Below are 20013 nucleotides of genomic sequence, written 5' to 3' on the forward strand. Positions count from 1 at the left end.
AATCAGCACATCCCATTCCAGTTGTGGTTTGAAAACCCAGATCTCTTTCCTACTTCAAGTTCTGCCCTAATGTTCAGAATAATTCTGGGAGCTCCTGCAGGTATTCCCAGAAAAGGATCCTGAGCAAAGAACTACATACCCAGAGGCTTCGTGGAGCGGAAGGTCAGACTTCTTTCCAGGTAATGGCTGTCAAACACTATCGATTTCTTACTAGCCGAAAGGAACACTCACAGTATTTTACCCTACCAATACTCATGTTTCCTTTGACTTAATCTTTTCAGCAGGTATATTCAGCAGATTATGGGAACATTTGATATGCTTTGATATGTTTAATCTCTTAGCATGTTCCTGCAGGTACTTGATTGAATTTTCCTAAATCTTCCATAATCATGATGATTGTGATGTAATAGGTGAGTTGAAAGACTCAACAATAAACAGCATCCTGTCACTTTATAATAAAAGAGAATTAAGGTCCTGGGGCTTGCTCTTTATGGCAAACATGAGAGTAAGTTTGAAATCCAAGTAACAGTAGGTGGTTATAATTTCCTCTCCCTTTAGCTGACTACACATAGACATCTTTGCTGAAAGCCTCCTCCCACTATGATACAAAATAGAATTCAAAGGAGTTTGAGGGGAGCTGAAAATATTCATAAGAAAGACACACAGAGATTATTAAACTCCTTCAAAAAAATCTCTGAGAAGGAATCGTTTCTCCTTTCACTAAAAAAAAGCAATCCTCATTGAAAAAAAAGGAAAAGGAGACCAGTTTTCACATGCCGCTGAAACAAAGTTCTGTCAATGGAAATGATTGACTAACATTTGAGCTGTTAAACATGTCAGCGAGAGCAAACCTATAATCACCATTAATTTCCATTTATTCATTAAAGTAAAACATAATTCTTTGTCAAATGACCTCTTAAGTAGTAACATTTCAGATTTTTGAGGCGTAACAGATGTACAGTACGGTGGCACCTTCCCCAGGACTAATCATGTCTGTTATACCATTTCAAACTGGATTTCAGTTTGATGCAATTCATCCAAGAAACCACAACTCTTCCATTCACTGTGCATGCAACAATCAGAAGTTCTATTAGAAAGACAAAGACATTAAGAAATTTATAACAGCTACTGAACAGAATCTGCTTCAGTTGCTTTCACTTTCCAAAAACATCTCATTGAATGTTTTTACTGGCATGAGGACATGTTCTGGAGTACCAAGCTTGAAGTAAAGGTTACAAAAAATGATTTCTGCATGCACAATGGATACTTCAGTTGAAACCAGATTATACTATACTCGTTCAATTAGGAACAAGGATAATTCTGTATGATATATCTGGTCAAGAGATAGCCTTCTTCCTCCAAACTTACACACCTTTTACCTTATTTTTTAAAAATTATTTTCTTCTGTTTTTACAGATTATATACTTTCCACAGTTTTAAAACCATACTGGTACAGACATGGCAGGTCAAACTAAGGGAAATATGTGCATTGCTATAAACCACGTTTGTGAAATATTCTGGCTTTAAAAACATATATATTTAAAAATACTACTGATCAGGATTCCCCATTCTTCCAGATTTGCAGTGGAAACCTTCTAATGTGAAACCACAGTTGACCAATATTTGGTTTTTTTGTCAATAGAAACAGATAAAAAATTTCTTCTTCCAGTTGCTCCTTTTGTGGTGTGCTGAAGGTCACTAACCTCTCTCCTGTGCCAGTATAACCTCTTGTAAGGCTGCACTGAAGTGACTCTAGTGAGAGCAAAATATTTTGGTTTAGGCCCTGCACTCTATTTTCCACCCCAGCCTCACACTGACCTGCACCACCTTGACTTAGAGAGGCGATGGTGGAAGGGCAACTTGGTCCTGGTGAAAGCAGTTGTTTTCTAAATGGCCCAGGCCTAAACTTGATTTACCTTTGTGCAGCCATGGACTTCTCAGTGCCATCACAAACATACTGCTGCAGGTAGGAGGAAGGGCTGACCCACTCCGCAGCATCAGGACTGCAAACCACACTGCAGACTAGGGATGGTCTAGACTGCATGTTTTGTGGTGTCATGTCACACTGCTTAGCAATCCTCAACACGAAACTCCACAGCACACATTAGACAGGGGTGGTTCAAAACATGAGCAACTACAGTCGTTGCTTCTGGTCATCTCTGTTTCTACCTTCTTCCTATCTTTTCACTCTGTAATTCTGAACATAATTTCGAAACTTAGGATGGAGGCATATATGCCAAGAATCTTCAAAGCCTTACACAAAAGGGAAAAACAATTCTTTCCATAACCTTGCTTCTTCACTGTTATTCTCTATTGCCATCATTAACTAAGAACAAGCCCGCATTCAAGCGCTTCCACGAGCACAAGGTGTAATTACTTACACTGGCAGCCACTTGATGGCTCCTAGCAAACTTAACAGAGGTAGCACTACTTCCAACAACTGTACTGGTAGAACTACCTCTAACGTCTTCCTAATTACTTGATCTGACTTCACAATTACTATAGGAGGACAGGTAACCCTAAATATCATCTAATTTTCCTCTTCCATGTCCCCCATAATTCAGTGATGTCAAATCTGCCATTCATGGAATATCTATCCCAAATTCCCATGAATAAGAGCACCTATCCGTGTTATTGCTGAAGTCCTCCTTATTCTGTACCCAGAATACTGTGCATAAACTTTCAGTGCAAGCATTAGATTTTGGCTCGAAAAAGATTTATTCCAGTGTCTTCTTGCTGGAGATACACTGAGTTTGACTTTGCAAAGGCTTTGCTTTGAAATCAGCAAGAGAAAACCAAAAGTGTGACACTGAAAATAAATAAAACAAAAATAGTTGCAGGTGTCCAAGGCTCTTGATTCAAAAATACTGGAAGAATGTTCCAAGTGAAATGGCAGTCTCTTTTATGCCTCAAATGCAGAAACTGCACACTTCTAGCACTTTGCTCAACACAGCAGAGTTGATTCTGAAGAGTAAATAGTGACTGAGGGTCAGCTCTGTCTCATTTTTTTTGCAAAACACAATATGTGACAATTAAGATTTCTGTTATCCATCCTGCTGGTAGATTTTTCTTTACTGAATGAAAATCACTGCTATTCTTTGGCTTTTATTGTAAACTATTTTAAAAGAAAAATATTTTTTAAAACAACTTTTTCCCTTCTTGCTGAAAAGCTGATTTTCTTAGCTTTTATTGGAAGGCAATATGAGTTCTAAAATTTGCTCACTTATAAACTGAAAAACATAGCAGATCCCTCTGCTGCTAAACACCTGGGACACCATTAATTTCTGTCATGTATGCTCCTGTCAGATACATGATTCTCATTCAGTGGTATTGTGTTAGTCTCTTTATGCAATAAGTCATTTTCATTCTATTCTCCTGGGATATCATGTCTACTTCACATTTGATTTCAGTAAGTTACCTCAAACTGGTCAACTACAGCCTTTGTATTAATAGGAAATGAAGGGTATTGTTTTATAAAGTGGTTTTCCACTGGCTGGAGCCAGAGCTATTACTGGCTTTTTCAATAATGTTGTTCAATAATGACAAATCCATCCTGAAACAATTTTATTTGTTTGGAACACAGAGATACAATCATGATGCAAGATCAAGTTCCCACTGGACCTTGCTTATTTGCTAGACCATATATTCTCTGCACAGAAGAATAGAATAAAATTTGGCACTGATTCACATTTTGTGGGCATTAATTGTACGCAGTATTTCTCTGTGCTGCAAGGCACAGAGATCTCTCTTTAAACCTGTGCAAATGGAGGATGTCGATTATCAAACATTGATGTTTGGCAATCTCTTTGTGAACAGAGGTGGAAATTTGTTCATGAGGATTTTTTGTGGTGTTATTGGGAGGAGTATTTCTCATTGCTTGAGCAAGTGCCTGTTGAAGTACACCATTTGTATTACTTTTGATTTGGAATTGAAATTTGGTTTGCTTTCAAAAGTTATAAAGGTCTAAAGATGCAGGTAGTACCTGGAATTTCAGCCTAGGTGTACCTAGATATTCCATTATTTCTATGGGAGTTAAGTCCAAAGATACTTCAGGAGATGCATTTCTTGTTTCAAAGGGGACATCTTTCACTAGACCAGGTTGCTCAAAGCCCCATCCAACCTGGCCTTGAACACTTCCAGAGAAGAGGCATCCACAACTTCTTGGCGCAACCTGTACCAGGGTCTCACTGGAGTAGAGGGGCAGAATCACCTCCCTTGGCCTGCTGGCCATGTGTCTTTTGATGCAGCCCAGGATACAGTTGGCTTTTTGGGCTACAAGACACATTGCTGGCTCATGTCCAGTTATTCATTCACCAATATCCCCCAGTCTTTCTCTACAGGGCTGCTCTCAATTCATTCATTGCCCATGTCATTTTGTTATGTTCAAAAAGATAGAAGAGGAGGCATTTCACAAACTGGGAAAAAATTTGTAGGTCTAAGGAAAGGAGGCCAAGCCAACTGGTAGCATCTAAATACATGAGGGGTACATGTTCTATGTTGACCAAATGAATGGTTTGAAGGTTCAGGGCACAAAATGCAACAACTGGGAAGAAGAAAAGGTCACAGAAATTCAGTTTCAAGTCTTTCAGCAGCTGAGAATAGCAGTAGTAGGAAATGTAGCAATAAGTGAAAGATATAAATCTTATTCAGGATTTTCCTGTGTGTGGGAAGATGGCGTGAGTTCTGAAGTTCTGGAAGGAAGATTTATAACAGATGATAGCAGCAACCTGCAATGGTAAGTGAGAAATGCCAGGAGTGCCTAATGGAGAGGAACAGCTGATGCAACAGAGCATTTCAAAGAATAATGAAGATGAGACCAGCTGGCAACACCTGGTAAGTGGCAACTTAATTTAGGCCTCACTGCCTACCAGGAGAAAAAACAGACCTCAGGACTGTAAGTCAGTGTTCCTGAAAAGTAGGAGAGGAAACCTTGACCTACAAAGTGTCTCGCTGCAGAACTGGAGAAAGGGGCTGGGAAAGTACTCTACATTTGGCGGACTGCCATGTTGCGGGGTTGTGCTGGTTTGAATGAAAATGAGTTAATTTTATTCATACAGTTAGAAACCTTTCTTTTTCATAGCTAGCACAGTCATTATTTAGACTTTGCTTGGGAACAAGAAGATGACACTCCGGGTCAGAGTTAATATTTTTAATTGCTCTGGTCAGAGAGCCAAGGAGACTGAGCTCTGCCCCCAGGTGTGAGGTATCAAGGAAGGGGACATGGATGGGGCAGAGCTTGACTGACATCCAGACTGATTTGGAGAAGAGTATTCCATCACATTAGTGTCATGCTTCATGTTTAAGGAGAACTGGGATCTTCTGATCACTCTCTCTGTCTCAGGCATTTCTCAGTCTTGCTCTCAGGAATTTAGTTTGGGACATTTAGTTGGGCCTTTTGCTTTTTTGCAGAGGTATCTGGGCTTTTCTGCCTTTTTTCTTCTTTTTTCTCTCTCAGGAATCAGCTGTTGGGACCACATGCTGCTTCCTGGGATTGGCTGCTCGGTGTGGAAAGAGTTCGTGAGGAATTGCCTTGAGTATCTTTTATTTTATATTCTATTTCTATTTTATATAAATATTTACTAGTAGTGTATTAGTGTTTATCTCCATCCAAGTTTCTCCCTTCCCTTTCAATTCTCTCCCCTGTTGGGGAGGGTGGGGGACGGGGTGAGTGAGCAGCTATCATGGTTGTATTGCTAGGTCGAGTTAAACCACGACAGGGGTGGTTCCCCATTCAGATTGATTGGCTTGACAAACAATGTTTTATTGGTAAGTGGGGAAGAAAAGCCCAGGGAATAACATAAAGTTTATTTTATTTTCTTTTTTGCCATGTTTCTGGATAGGCATTGAAAACACTGTCTTAATTTTGAACCAGCAGCTGTAGTCCAACTCCTGGCAGAAAGTAACACAAATAGACAATAGCTCGTATACAGGGAAAAGGTGGGCAATATTGTGAAACTACACAAAGATAGAGTGCTTCTCAAAGCAAAAGCCTTTTAAAGCAAACAAATAACAGAAAAGCTATTGTATGTCCTGCTGAAGATTTGCAGCAGACCAGTGCAGACAACGGGCAGGTTGAGGTCTGTTGAGTAAAGGGTGCTCAAATCCCATCCCCAGGTGATATTTGCAAAGTGGTCCCTTAGCATCACAGAAACCCTAAAGGACCTGTGACTTACCTTCCTCTTGGGAAGAGATAGAGGAAGACCAAAAAGTTTTAAGAATTTGTTGCTTACCAAAAAGCAACCCAACCCACTTTCAAGAGGACAGACAAAATGTTGAAGATTCAGTTTTACTGTGGTGCCAGTGTGTAAGAAAATAAATGTTTGTGTTTGTTTCTAAATGCATTCCTGAAACGCTTATCCAAAAGAAACATATTCTGAAAAAATTCTGTTCCTCCTTATCTGCCTAAAATTTCTTTTTTTTTTTTTTTTTACCCTCCACATTCAACATCTAAACTGGAAGAAAGAGGGGAGGCAAGACTTGTTCATTCATCTCAGGGGACAATGGATTGTCTGATTGTGGAAAGCAAATAAGTTAATCAGATGGAAAATTAATTATGAGTCAAATTTTCAGTTCTATAAAGGCCACACCTGTACAAATCTGTGTCATTCTGAGTTGCAGCAGAACTATCTGCCCTGAACTAAGACAACTGACTGTTAAAATTATGTTATTTCTACCAATCAAATATAACCTGGTTACTGTGATCGATGCACTCATGGTGTCATTTTTATTGTCAAGTAAAATTCAAAGGAGGTGGTGGCAAAGTGAGATGATAGCTCAAATGCTGCTCTGTGTTGCCCGGGCTTGAAGAACTCCCACTTCCTTTGGTTATTAAGTCTCTATGAAATTGCTTAACACAGCTTACAGTACAGTAATTCAACATGGCGTGGTGTATTCACCCAACCAGGACAGCAGTGCTTCCTCCAAGGAAATTACAGGGATGATTTCAGGGGGATTTGCATGGGGTTCCACTCGGGATCTGCTTCACTTGAAAAGTTTTTTTCCAGTCTTGTTCTTGGCAATGGTCCCAGGTCACCTGTTTGCAGGGAGCTGCTCCGCAGACATTTTTCCCTTCCCTGGACCACAGAGTTCTGCCGTGTGTAATTGCATATGTGAGCCTCAATGTCAGTCATCACATGATTTGCATTAATGTTTTTCAGACAGACTGATGTTACTGAGTTGCACTGAAGCTTCAGGACTGTGTCTGTCTCATTATTGTGGTTTTTATTCACTCTGTGGAAACCAAGGGTTATCTCTCAAGCAGCAAATTACTGCGAGATGGAAAAAGAACAAAATACTTAACTGGAAAGCTGATAAGTCTCCCAAATAGTTTTCAGTTACAATTTATAAGGATGCCTTCAGTCCCTGTCAAATTCTGTTTACCTGCTCGCCAGGCATTTGTCATTTGTCAGAGAGAGCTTCTGTTCTCACAGTTTTCACCTTATTAAACCTTCCTTTGCAAGAATGAAGAGTCCACAAGCCTCAGATATTTCCTCCTCTTTATGTGGGCACATTGAAATGTTGATCAAATCAGTTTCCACACATTCTCCTCTAAAACAATCTTAGAGAAGCTTTTGGAGCTTTTCCTCCCTCAGAGTTTCTTTATGTCATTTCTGCTTACGTATCACTGTTGAATATATGTTTGATTCTTGTTAGGGTAATGATCAAATCTATGGATATATATAAATGCAAATTTGCACGAGAAGCTCATTTTACTACTTGGTCTAATGGTGCAGCAGATAAAATCTGTTTTCTTTACATAAAGTGCTTTCAGTTCCTTGATGTTTTGTTTCAAAAGCTTTTTTTTTTCTCTGTTGTTCGCTTCTGTTTCTGTAAATGGCTCTATAGACAACTGAGGTAGAGACTGGATTTTCACATATGTTTACATACGCATGAAGTGGAACTCTTCACTTTTCCCAGAAAGCACAAGTCAATTACGCTTCTAGGTTAACTCAAGTGAAAGAGAGACAGTCAACTCTGCTCTAGCTGAAACTAGAGGTATTGTTTTCCATTCAAGCGTAAAAGACCTAAGCTAAGACAGCAACATGATCTTAACTGTGGAGCATCACCAATGGAAGGGTGCACCTGTCCATGGGTGCACCTCCTTGGAGAATAAGTTAGACTGTTCATCTTCCTGGCTTGAATTAATCCCAGTGGTAGAACACACTAAAATTATCAGTGTATCTTCTACTGCTTCTCCCCTTTTACTTCCTTCATGCTTTGTAATCTGACTCTTCTGCTTCTTCACGGGAACTTGGAGACTGTTGTTCATGATTTATTTCCCCAGGAATGGGGATAAGTCTAATTTGACATGATTTCTCTGGTGGTTAATAAAAAAACAGGTTGTGTATTCAAATGCATCTACTGGACAAAGAATGGCTAAATTGAATTTGAAAGCAGAGGTAGTTAAATGCACAGGGAAATTTAACATATCTGCCATTGTAAATGTAAATGGACTGAAGACTCTGAAACAAAATTATGAGTTTTCATTTTTGGGTGTACACAGGGCAAGAAGTACAGCCAAGCACCTAAGTATATAGGTCATCAGAGAGTTTCAGAATAGCCATTTCAGCAACTTGACCTACTTAGACATCCCATTAAAGCATTGTCTTTGTTTCTTCTGCAACAGAATGAGTGGAAAGAGCAAGCCTCCTTTGCTAGTACTTGTCCCTTGAAATGAAAAGCAGATTGATTAAGATGATGCATGTATACACATTTTTCCAGTAATCAGAAAAAAAACAATTTTGCAACCAATACCTGTGGTTCATAAAGGTTCTACTATGAAGAGTCCCACAGCCATAAATTCTGAAAGAAAGGCACTCCTGAGATAAGTGAGTGTGTCTGGGAAATGAGCAAGGGTAGGGACACACTGTTCTGAGAAATACAAAAGCTTTTGTTTGGTCCTCTTTATTTTTACTTTTGTGATCTCAATTCACTATCAACTGTTCAAATGGAATATGCTAATGCTACATAACCCCAACACCTGGACCTTGCAGAGAAGCCTCCTTCTGCAAGCTTGATTCTGCGCATGCAATCTGCTTTACTCCTATGGGTAATTAAGTCTGACTCCAAAGACAGCCTGTGGGAATGAGGCTGGCTTCTGTTAGCCCAGGTTTACTAGCATCTACCACATAGGTAGGAACACTCAAATTGAAGTTGTGCACTTGGAATAACAGAATAACTCAGATGGGAAGGGACCTCAGGAGGTGTCTAGTCCAATCTCTTGCTCAACCCAGCATCAGCCATGATACAAGACCAGGTTGCTCAGGGCTTTGTCCAGCTGGGTCTTGAAAAGGATGGATGGATGGATGGATGGATGGATGGATGGATGGATGGATGGATGGAGAGTGCACAGCCTCTCTGGAGTGGATGCACAGTATCTTCAAGTGAGAATCTGGTTAGTTACAAAAAAGATCTAACCAGCTGAATGTAAGTCTGTCACGTAACCGTGGTGGAATGCACACGTGGATTTACGAATGATAGACTACAAAAATTGCCTCTGTTAGACTGAGATTTCAGAGTGATTTCAAGGTCACAGTAGTCAGCGTTTTTTTAAAACTCTGCATTTAGCTGCTTGCAACTACATGTTTAATGGCCAGCAATCCAGCTTTCCCTGTAATGTGATTGAGGTCAAATAGCATCCTCAGAGCTGGTACTAGAAAATAATTTGTACTAGTAGTTTTGCTTTCAAGGGTTGAATAGCATGTCAGCTTATGTGTGTCAAACAAATTTTGACATTTTATTAGATAAAGTGCCAGTCATTTAAGGAGAGAGCACTGTCTTTTCCTACTGTCTGGAGCTCTTTGTTGGAGCTGGGTAAAAGGAAAGCTGGCCATGCTGGTCATTATAACCTTCAGAGAGTGCAAAGGGGTGCTTTACATTTATTCTATGTATCTATATAGTCAGAGTATGCAGCTGTGAAGAGAACTGTGCCACCCATACTACGAACAATTCAGAAGCCTCTGTGCTGTGACATAGAGAAATAAATTGCTTGTGGATTGGAATAGCCCCAAAATTCGCAGCAGTCCAGGAATGAGAGCTCATGTCCCTTGCTGACCCCTCATAATGTTCAAGTGCTGTGATGTGTCTCACAGGTGTTTTAGTTACTCTAAGCTTTTAATGAATTGCTTGTTCCTTGATCTATGTTTCGTCTTGCCCATGGAATTCAGTTCCACATTTAAGTACTGAAAAAAACTCACAGAAATCTATACATCTTCGTTATGGGCAAACCGTCATTTTAGCGTCTATCCTTCCGTCCCCCGTCACCTCCTTCCTAGGAGAATAAATTTTTTCCACTCCTGGCCCTATGGTCCTGTCAGTTTACACTCTGTCTTTCACCTTTCTAGGAGATTATTTAGCTAGATGTTCTCAGCATGCTGAAAGTGCCTAGACAGAAACTGGTGACTGTCATTGCCCCTGGAGCAATTTGTGACTTGGCATGTGCAGATCTCTGAGGCAACGGGCCAGGGTGAAGAACCTATAAGGCAAGAAGAACCTATAAACGAATATACAGCATTGACACATGCAAGCAGTATTCATTCACTAACCTATATTACTTGGGATAGTCTTGCCCATTTATAAGAACTCACATGTTACAAATATTGTGGAAGGAAAAGTTGTCGGTAAGTGTTACAAGTGAATAGTATGAGCACCAAATGAAAAGTATGTTTTTGTTTATGGGAGATGAATAAATTTATTGTGATGTACTCACACAGTGCATGTGGGGTGTTTTTCATGAATTCCACTGTTTTTCTTGCATAGGAACATCCATCCAAATTAAGTGAGACAAATAGTTCTACCCTCAGTAGGGAGGAGAAAGTGTATTCACCATGCAGATGATCAGATCCTCTGCATGCTGAAAGCCTTCATCTGGACTCAATTTGCTACACAGTCAATGACAGACTGAGAATGGGCACCACATTTGGATGGAATGAGAGTTGTCTGCCATCTGCTCTTGCATCAGCATGCAAAATTGGCCAACAGTATGACAGTTACCCAATGTAGAAGTAATTTGGTGGAAGATGTCTGACAACTCAATTTTCTTGTACAAACTCATTTGCATATACCACCTGATGACCAACAGATACTTATTTCAACTTCTTTGACCAGTGACACAAACATTTAAGAAAAAAGGTTTTTATTTTCTTTCCATTAAATTCTGCATCTAACCCTTTACCTTCAGATTCCTGAAAAATACTTATTTCACCTCTATAAGCAATAACACATGCACAGAAATTAATCATGGATTGCAGCTGCTCCCCTCCACGCCCTGACACGTCCATTTAACCACCATGTACAAGTGGTACTTCCTACCTCTCATAGAATACAGCTGAGTATCTCGTCACTGAGCTGACTGTTCTTTCGGTTTCTGCAGCATATTTTATTTTAAAAACCCTCCTAGATTTTGTTGATGCTGTCAAGAGGGGGTGTGCCGCTCCGTATTTTTTCCAAGTACCTTTGGTTGGTTTGAGGTTGAACATATTTAGTCTTGTGGCGACCTGTTTATGGAGGCTTGCTGTCAAGTTTTCTTTTGGAGGGATAAGCAAGTCCAGTCAGGCCAGCTTGTTCCCCCTGCTGATCTCTGTCTGGAACCTCTGACTGAGATGAAGTTGGTTGACGAGAGTTTTGTAAAAAGGAAGAAAATACCCTGATTTCTGTTTGACCACCTATGCTAGCTCTATGTTTAAATAAAACTGGTAAGGGTTAACACATGCAAACAGCATGCCTTTGATTATTCATCCATTTTAAATGAATCTTGAACAACTCCTTGAACATCTGGTTTTATTTGTAGAGGAAGGTGACTTGTATGCCAGAAGGGGACACTGATGTCTTGCCGCGTAACTATCACTCCTGGGTCAATGCTCAGAAAAAGGCGATTGTTTATTTAGAAAAGGCTAGTGAGTGTAGCATGTTCCTACACTTCAGAAGCCTGAAGACATCCTGCACAAAAAGGTAACATTACACACACAAAACCTGTGTGACTTGCCTTAATTCAGCGTAGTCACACTCAATTTATTTCTAATTCAGTTAATCAGAGATCTAGTGTGTGACAGTGTATGACATCTAGTGTGTGAAGAGAAGATGGAGTCAGAAAAGCAATGAAGGAATTGGCAGTGGAGTGTTTGGTTGTCTCGGGTTTCATTCTTCCTCCCTATGATGATGATTGGCAGGGACATGGAAGGGTTAGGCAAACCTCGAACTGGTTTATGCAAAACGGCACATTGCAAATTTTACCTGCAAATTGCACTAATATATGAATTTGTGTAATGTTTTCTGATGGACTAGAAATATGAAATTTCAGTCCTCGATTTTTTAAACAATTCAGTGTTTGAAGGAGAAAAACTGAAATATTCTAGAGAAGAGGGAAAACAGAATTTTAGCAGTTAAATAAATGCTCTCTTCAACCTTATTCAGGACAATACACTTCAAATAAATAAAGAGTAAGGAATTGGAAATGGTTTTGTGGTGATTCCTGTCATTTGCTAGCAGAATTTGAAAAGATGTGAGCACAACCTCACACAGGAAAGAAATAAAATTCATCTTTAATAGAAAACGAGGCAGTAATACCTCTCTTGGGAGGCTACCAGCATTTTCAGCTGATGGGAGGGAACAATTCTTCTGTGTGGTTGCCAACCACTGCTCACTACTTCTTTAAGGAATTAATTATTTGGGTGGTTATAAAAATACATGAAACAAAGTATTTTTGTTAGTCATCTTTTTGTGTCCCTCCTCTTTCCCTCCACCCAAAGCAACACCAAGTAATACAGAATTATCTCTGCATTTGCCTAGGGCACTGCACTTGCCATCAAAGCTCCTCACAAACTGGTGAGATGTAGGGAAACCCTTGCACAACTTACTCTGGAGAAACGGGAAGTGTTAAAACAGCCTTTGAAGCTGCCAGCCGCTCTTTGGTCCAGATAGGACACACTGAGCTTCCAAAGGAGTAGCAGTATTAGTATTACCAGCTGTATTAATTAACATGGTTATTTGCATCCAATGCTGACAACTTAGTCCAAAGATTCCAAGTAGTAATACTATAAAATACAATATTGATATGCAATTTCTGTTCAAAAAAACACAGAGCAGCCTCTAATGGGGGATCTCACAGATCTGTTACTAACAGCAGGGCAAAGGTCTTTGCACATTTCAGTGGTCTTTGGACCAGGATACATACTATTGAGATAGGTAGGTGATCATGGACTGCTTGCACAGACATGGTTCCCAGTCTGGGTGTGAGAAAGTCTTCCACATCTTTCCAGCTCTGCTTTTCATGTAAGATGTTATCATTCTCTTCAGTCCACCTTCTCAGTGTTCAGGAAATGAATGTCCAAAATATGCAGATGATGGCAAGACTGAAAATGTTCATTTCACCAAATTAAAGAGGACACCTGAAAACCCATCAAGGCATGCAAGTGAAAGGAGAATACTTATAATAAGAGGTGGTAACCCATAAGATACAAAACACTGGAGCTGCTATGTTCAGTAGTGGTAATTTAAGGGAATGCTCTTTTTTACTTTTTTCCTAACCAAGATTTGCAGTATGAAAATACAACTGTACTCAATTAATGAAGTCACCAGGCTTCTGAAGTGATCAAAACTTCACTTCAGAAAGTGATCAAACTCCTTTTTTTATGTTGCACATGTTCTTTTGGAAAGGCTATCTTTAGAAAAATAGCAAATTTTGAAAACAAACAAACAAAACAAACAAACCCCTGTGATTTAATTGTAGCCTTTCAATTTGGGGGAGAAACAAAAACAAAACAAAACAAAAAAACAAACAAAAAACCAACCAACCAACCGAACAAAACAAAAACAAAAAACCCACCAAAACAGTAAATGTTGATTGAATGGTGGTATTTTTTATGGGTACCCTTTCATTAAAAACAAATTAGACAAACATTTTCTATTGAGAATTATCTCAATATGAAAGACCTGAATAAGTGCAGATGAACTAAATCACTTAATCATCTTGTGGTAATTTTGCCAGTACTGTATTTGTGTAAGCTTATACACTTATAAAAGTTTACTTTTATGTTAATTTACAAAATCCCTCCCTGACATACACACATGCACACACACACGTTCCTGGAGGATATTTTTACAAGAAACCTTTGCTTGTGATAGGGCTTTTATTGGAAGCAGTAATTGCTTCCTACTCAAACAAGAACATCAGAATAAGAAATTTCCTCATTCACCTGGAAGATAATTATCTTATTTGGACCAGACTTTGCAGAAATTACTTTGTTTCTGCTACTCTACATTCAGCCTTATAAAGCCTTGTCCCGGGTTTTATTGAGTGAGGACAGCGAGAGATGAGCACAATACAATGAATCAAAAAAAAAACCACACAAAAATCTTTACATTTACATCTATCTTTAGCTCCAAGGAAGTTCTGAAGGTCAGGCCCACATATGTTAAAATAACTCATTCATATCTCAGAGGTAGAGATTGGGCTGCCTTGCACTCATGGCAGAGATGTAGCACTGACCCTTTGGCACTTGAAGACTCATTGAAGAATGAGAGCACATGGACACTGTGCTTCTTGAAAACTCTTGGCTTGGTTCCGTCATGGCCTTTGTGGTCATTTCTGTTACACCTTTCCATGGTAAATATTCAGGACATTGCCATAAAAACCTGTTTTGTAACCGATCATACTGCCAATCATGGTCTCAGCAATGGGTCTGTGCACCAAGCGCCCAGAGCTTTGGAGGACTCCATGCAGAGGCACTTTTGCCATCACAGGGCCTTTCTTCTGTGAGCAAGAGGAAGGTGTGCTTTATAAGAACAATAAACTTTTTTTTTTCTTTTTCCATCTTCTCATATATCAAGCCTGAATTTCTTCATCGAACTTGAAGGATGGAAGCTCCAGTCCTGAGACAGTTCAGATAAACTGAGCTTTAATGTCTTAACTGATAAGACGTTCCCAGAAGTATATGAAATATAGGAGCCTTGAGAACAAGTAGAAGCAGCTAGAGGAGCACCTCTTGTCATTTCAGATTTCCCAAAATTGATTTTTTTTTTTTTTTTTTTTTTTTTTTTTTTTTTGACTTCTTGACTAGCCAGGTGCATGCCCTAGCAGAAGCCGCTGAGATGGATCCTGTCCTGCTGCTCTACCCATACCAGGCATTGCCAAATGGCCCTTCTGCCATCCAGGCAGTTATTTTCATTTGCAAGAATGGAGTGTCCTCACGCCTCAGATTTTTCCTCCTCTTTATGTGAGCACACTGAAATGGTGACCAAATAAATTTCCATGCACTCTTCTCTAAAACAATCTTAGCAAGGTTTTGAGGTCTTTTCCCCTCTAAGACCACTTATTAAGGAAAAAAGATTTCCCTCCCCCTTCCCTTAGTTATCTTGCAAAGTTTCTGTGTGTTATTCCTGGTTACGTGTCACTGTTGAATACATACTTAAATCTTGGCAGGATAATGAGCAAAACTATGGATATAGATAAATGCAAATTTGCACATGAATCTCATTTTACTATTTGGTCTAATCATAGGATAGATTAAACAGGTTTTATTGGCATAAAATGTGTTTACTTGATGTTTTGTTTCAAAAGTTGTTTTCATTTTTCCCCCTCCTAAAACTGTTCTCATGCAAAGTTGGTTCTCTGACTTTTGCATGGCTTATTGCATGTGGGCTGATGGGGAACAGGGAAGAAAACAACTCTTTTATGTCAGATCAGCTCTTGAAGTTACTCAAAATACTATTAGCAAATGAAACAAACCTGGGAGCTTAAAACCTACTCCTAATTAGGCAGTCACTTTCTGTGTTTTAAATGTAGTTTCTAAGAGGATTATTTATTCCTAGGGAATATTTGGCTTAGAAAATACAATTAGTGTATTGGCAGAGAATTTTGCTGTGTCCCTTGGTTTGTATTCCTAATAAATGTATTGCTAAAGATATAGTTGCACACTAATAACATGCAAAAATGGATCTGGTCTCTGTATCTGGTTTAAAATGCAGTATATTGATGGACAAAAGACCTTTTTTCAAAGGTCAGACTTTTTTTATTTTTCTGACAAACTGCTTGCGCTTGTCTAATGCAAACCAGAACTCTGATTCTAACTCTGATTCTAACCAAATCCTATGGGATTAGCAACACACACAAATTTAGAAACAAAGCATCCATGGTACATTTCTAGTTAGGTCTGGAAGGCAAAGACCCACAGTCTGCCTTTCAGGAGGGAGTTCAGGACTAGGAGTAGAAGACGTCTTTCTCTCGTCATGTACTTAATGCCCAAAGTATGATGTGCCTTCTGCTTGGTGACATCAGTGGATTCTACCCTTTAAACACGGACTTGGTCCTCTTGCATGAAACTGAGGAGAAAAAAGATAGTTGTTTGCTGCACGTTGCCCATCATAAGGTAACAGAAAAAGCAAAGAGTGAAGGTTTGCTTGCCTGCAGGTCATACAAACCATCACAGGCAGATTCACCTTGAGTATCAAGAATGTAGCTTATCTTTGGAAACATGATAGGAAAAGGATATGGGTTATGTTTTTACGTGATCAGTTAGAATAACAGGGAAAAAGATAAAGCGTCTCAGTACCCCCTTGGTGCTTTTATATTGGCAGCTCTGCCCTGGGAGCAGAAGGAAAATTGAATAAAAGGAGAAGCATGAGCACCAGTAATTTCTGTACCGTGTTGGCTCCTGACCAGCACCTGCAGACTGTAACATAAATCATAGAGACAGTGGCTTCCAGATCATGACCAGCTGCTTTATATGGTCGGTTATGACAGCCAACTCTGTTTTATATGCCTTTGGAGACATTTGACAATGAAACAAAAGCAGATGCCAGACACTTGATTGCAACAAGGATGTAAAGAGACACAAATCTAATGATGCTGTTTTCAAGAAATTATGAAGCTGACTCTGCTATATTAATTACATAGGGCAAACTATGGAATTCTTGTGTACTTTGAGCAGCAAAATGGTTGATGAATGTGTAATGGTACTTTGTAGATATAAGGAGACCTTGAGCCCAGGTGCCTGCTCTTTAGGCTTCGTTTTCTGTTCTACTTTGTCTCTTCTTTTAGCAAACTTGTAGATCTGTGTAAGAAAATAAACAGGATGAGAGGAACTTTTTATTGCTCTAAGATTAAGCAGATTTTGGACTGTTGAGAGCTGTCCATATTAAAGAAGAGAAGGTTTTATGATCATTTTTAAATTAAGAAATTGAATTCTTACAAAGGTTTGGGAGGATAATATCAAAGTGTGGCTAAAAGTCCATATTTTCTACCTTGCTCTTTGTCTTCGTCTTTGATTTTACTCAATTTTCAGGGAGTTATCTTGGAACAAGTGATTTCTATGTCAGAGTTTTTAATGCAACTTCAAGGTCTGAAATTTGCCAATTAAATAAAATGTCTGTTTAGGAAGTGCAGTTCAAAGTCAATGCCCAGGAAAAAACAGATGCTTCTATAGAATTGTAAGAAGAGCTTCTTCCTCCCTCAACTGTGGAGAGAGAGGTCATCATCTCCCCAGATGGCAGAATTTGAGACATATGCACCCATATAGCACTCCCTTCAGAGAGATCTTGGAGCTGCCACCCTATATAATTATATACCTCTTCTCTCTATGTAATGTAGTTCTGATGATATTTACTCCCCACTATCTGAGCTCAAACCATGGTACAAGTTAGTTGGTCCACAGAGACAATCAGCTACTCCTTCTTTTGCTGCCATCTGACCCATTGACCCTTTGGGGACCCAAAGTACGAGTTTGCAGAACTTGCATGGGTCTTTGCCTGTAAGAAAACTAAAAGGTTTGTTCACCTTATTGCACAGGCTATGCAAAGAATATGCAGAACAGCTCACAATCTCATAGTCCTGTGCTGCTGCTGCTGCTGCAGAAGGGTCACAGCTAATGAACAATGGGCAAGGTAATGAATGCTTAGCAGCACATTAGTCATTTCATTAGGCACACAGCTTCTACAGGATGTGCAATACAACATTAATTTTACAGTTACGCAGGAAAGACTGTCATCTTTGCACTTCTGAATTTCTGATTTCTGACATGATCTCATAAAAGATACCCAAGCCAGCTGACTTCTCCTTTTCTTTTCACTTTTTTCTTCTTTTTTTTTTTTTTTTATCCTTCACTATTCCCATTAAACATGTGATTTTAATTCAGCTACAAAATGAGATCATCATCCAAATAATAATGCTGTTAATGTTACTTAGACTGTTGGTTTTTGAAATATTAGGTACTATTCATTTCTTCTGTGAATTGAACAGTGTTTTGCTAAGAGGTGTCAGGAAAAAAAAAGTTGATGGCTGCTATTTCTGGCCATAATTGTAATAGAGGTGAGAATTTTATTTTATTATTGCAAGACCTTTGTGTTAAAGAATGACTCTCTTTATACATTGAACTGCAACAAAACAAGCTTCAACTTCAGGTTCTCAAAAAGCCAATGGAGTCTATTAAAAGCAATGTTGTTTTTTGATAAAAGAGTGTTCTGGCACACATCTTGATAAAAAAAAAATTGAAACTGTCACTGTACAAACACAGAGAAAGAGAGTAGGCCTTCTCATCCTGTTTGTGGGTTTGTTGATAGTTGTCATGAGTGTATTTGCTTTGTGTGCAAACATTTTGAAAGTGGGGTAGGCTGCTGGGGTGGCTTCTGTGAGAAGCTGCTAGAAGGTTCACCCATGTCCAATAGACGCAATGCCAGCCGGCTCCAAGATGGACGTGCCGCTGGCCAAGGCTGACATCATCAGCAATGGTGGTAGCACGTCTGGGATAACATAGTTAAGAAGGGGGCAAAGCTGCTGTTCAACTGTAATTGCAGCTGTAGAGAGAAGTGAGGCTATGTGAGATAAACAGCTTTGCAGACACCAAGGTCAGTGAAGAAGGAGGGGCAGGAGGTGCTCCAGGTACCCGAGCAGAGATCCCCTTGCAGCCCGTGGTGCAGACCACGGGTAGGCCTCCTGTACCCTCCAGCCCATGGAGGTCCACAGTGGAGCAGAGATCCAGTGCAGCCCATGGTCTCCACGCTGGAGCAGGTGGATTCACCCTGACGGAAGCTGTGACCCCGTGGAGAGCCCACACTGGAGCAGGCTCCTGGCAGGACTTGTGGACCCATGGAGAGAGGAGCCCAGGCTGGAGCGGGCAGGACCTCTGACCCCATGAGGGATCCACACTGGAGCAGTTCATTAAGAACTCCGCCAGTGGGAAGGACTCACATTGGAGAATTCATGGAGGCCTGTCTCCCATGGGAAGAACCCCATGCTAGAGCAAGGGAAGAGTGTGAGGAGTCCTTCACCTGAGGAGGAAGGAGCAGCAGAGACAACGTGTGATGAACTGACCACAGCCTCCATTCCCCATCAGGTTGTGCTGCTCAGATGAAGGAGGCAGAGAAACAGGGAGGGAAGTTCATCCTGAGAATAAGAGTGGGGTGGGGGATTGTGTATTAAGATTTGGTTTTATTTCTCATTATCCTACTGTGATTTTGTTGGTAACAAATTAAATTAATTTCCATGAATTGAGTCTGTTTCACCCATTATATTAATTGCTGAGTGATCTCTCCCTGTCCTCATCTCAACCCATGAGCCCTTTGTCATCTTTTTCTCCCCCTGTGCAGTTAAGGAGGGGGAGTGATCAAGCGGCTTTGGTGGCAGCTGGCATCCAGGAAGGGTCAAGTCACCACCATGAGCTGCCAGGGAGCAAGATGCGCCAATAATTTCAGACAGCTGAAAGTGACCCATGTTGAAATAATAAATTATGTTGCCCTCTGTCTACTAGCACATTATAATTTTCAATGCTCTCCCAAGAGATCATACTGTTAAATTATAATGAAGTGTGGCTGCTACCACAGATTAAATTCAACCACTGTTAAATGCTCAGTGACACCAATGGGATTTTTATGGGATTATGACAGACTTGCAGTAAGATAAACAACAGCAGATCTTTCACCCAGTTGTTGCTACCAAAATGCTGTCTCCTGTGTTAAAGGTAGAAGGAGACTGAATCTCTTAACCAGCTTCCGAATTGTACTGCGCTGCAATTTACAAAGAGA

Source organism: Caloenas nicobarica, chromosome Z (genome assembly GCF_036013445.1).
Source record: "Caloenas nicobarica isolate bCalNic1 chromosome Z, bCalNic1.hap1, whole genome shotgun sequence".
NCBI lineage: Eukaryota > Metazoa > Chordata > Aves > Columbiformes > Columbidae > Caloenas > Caloenas nicobarica.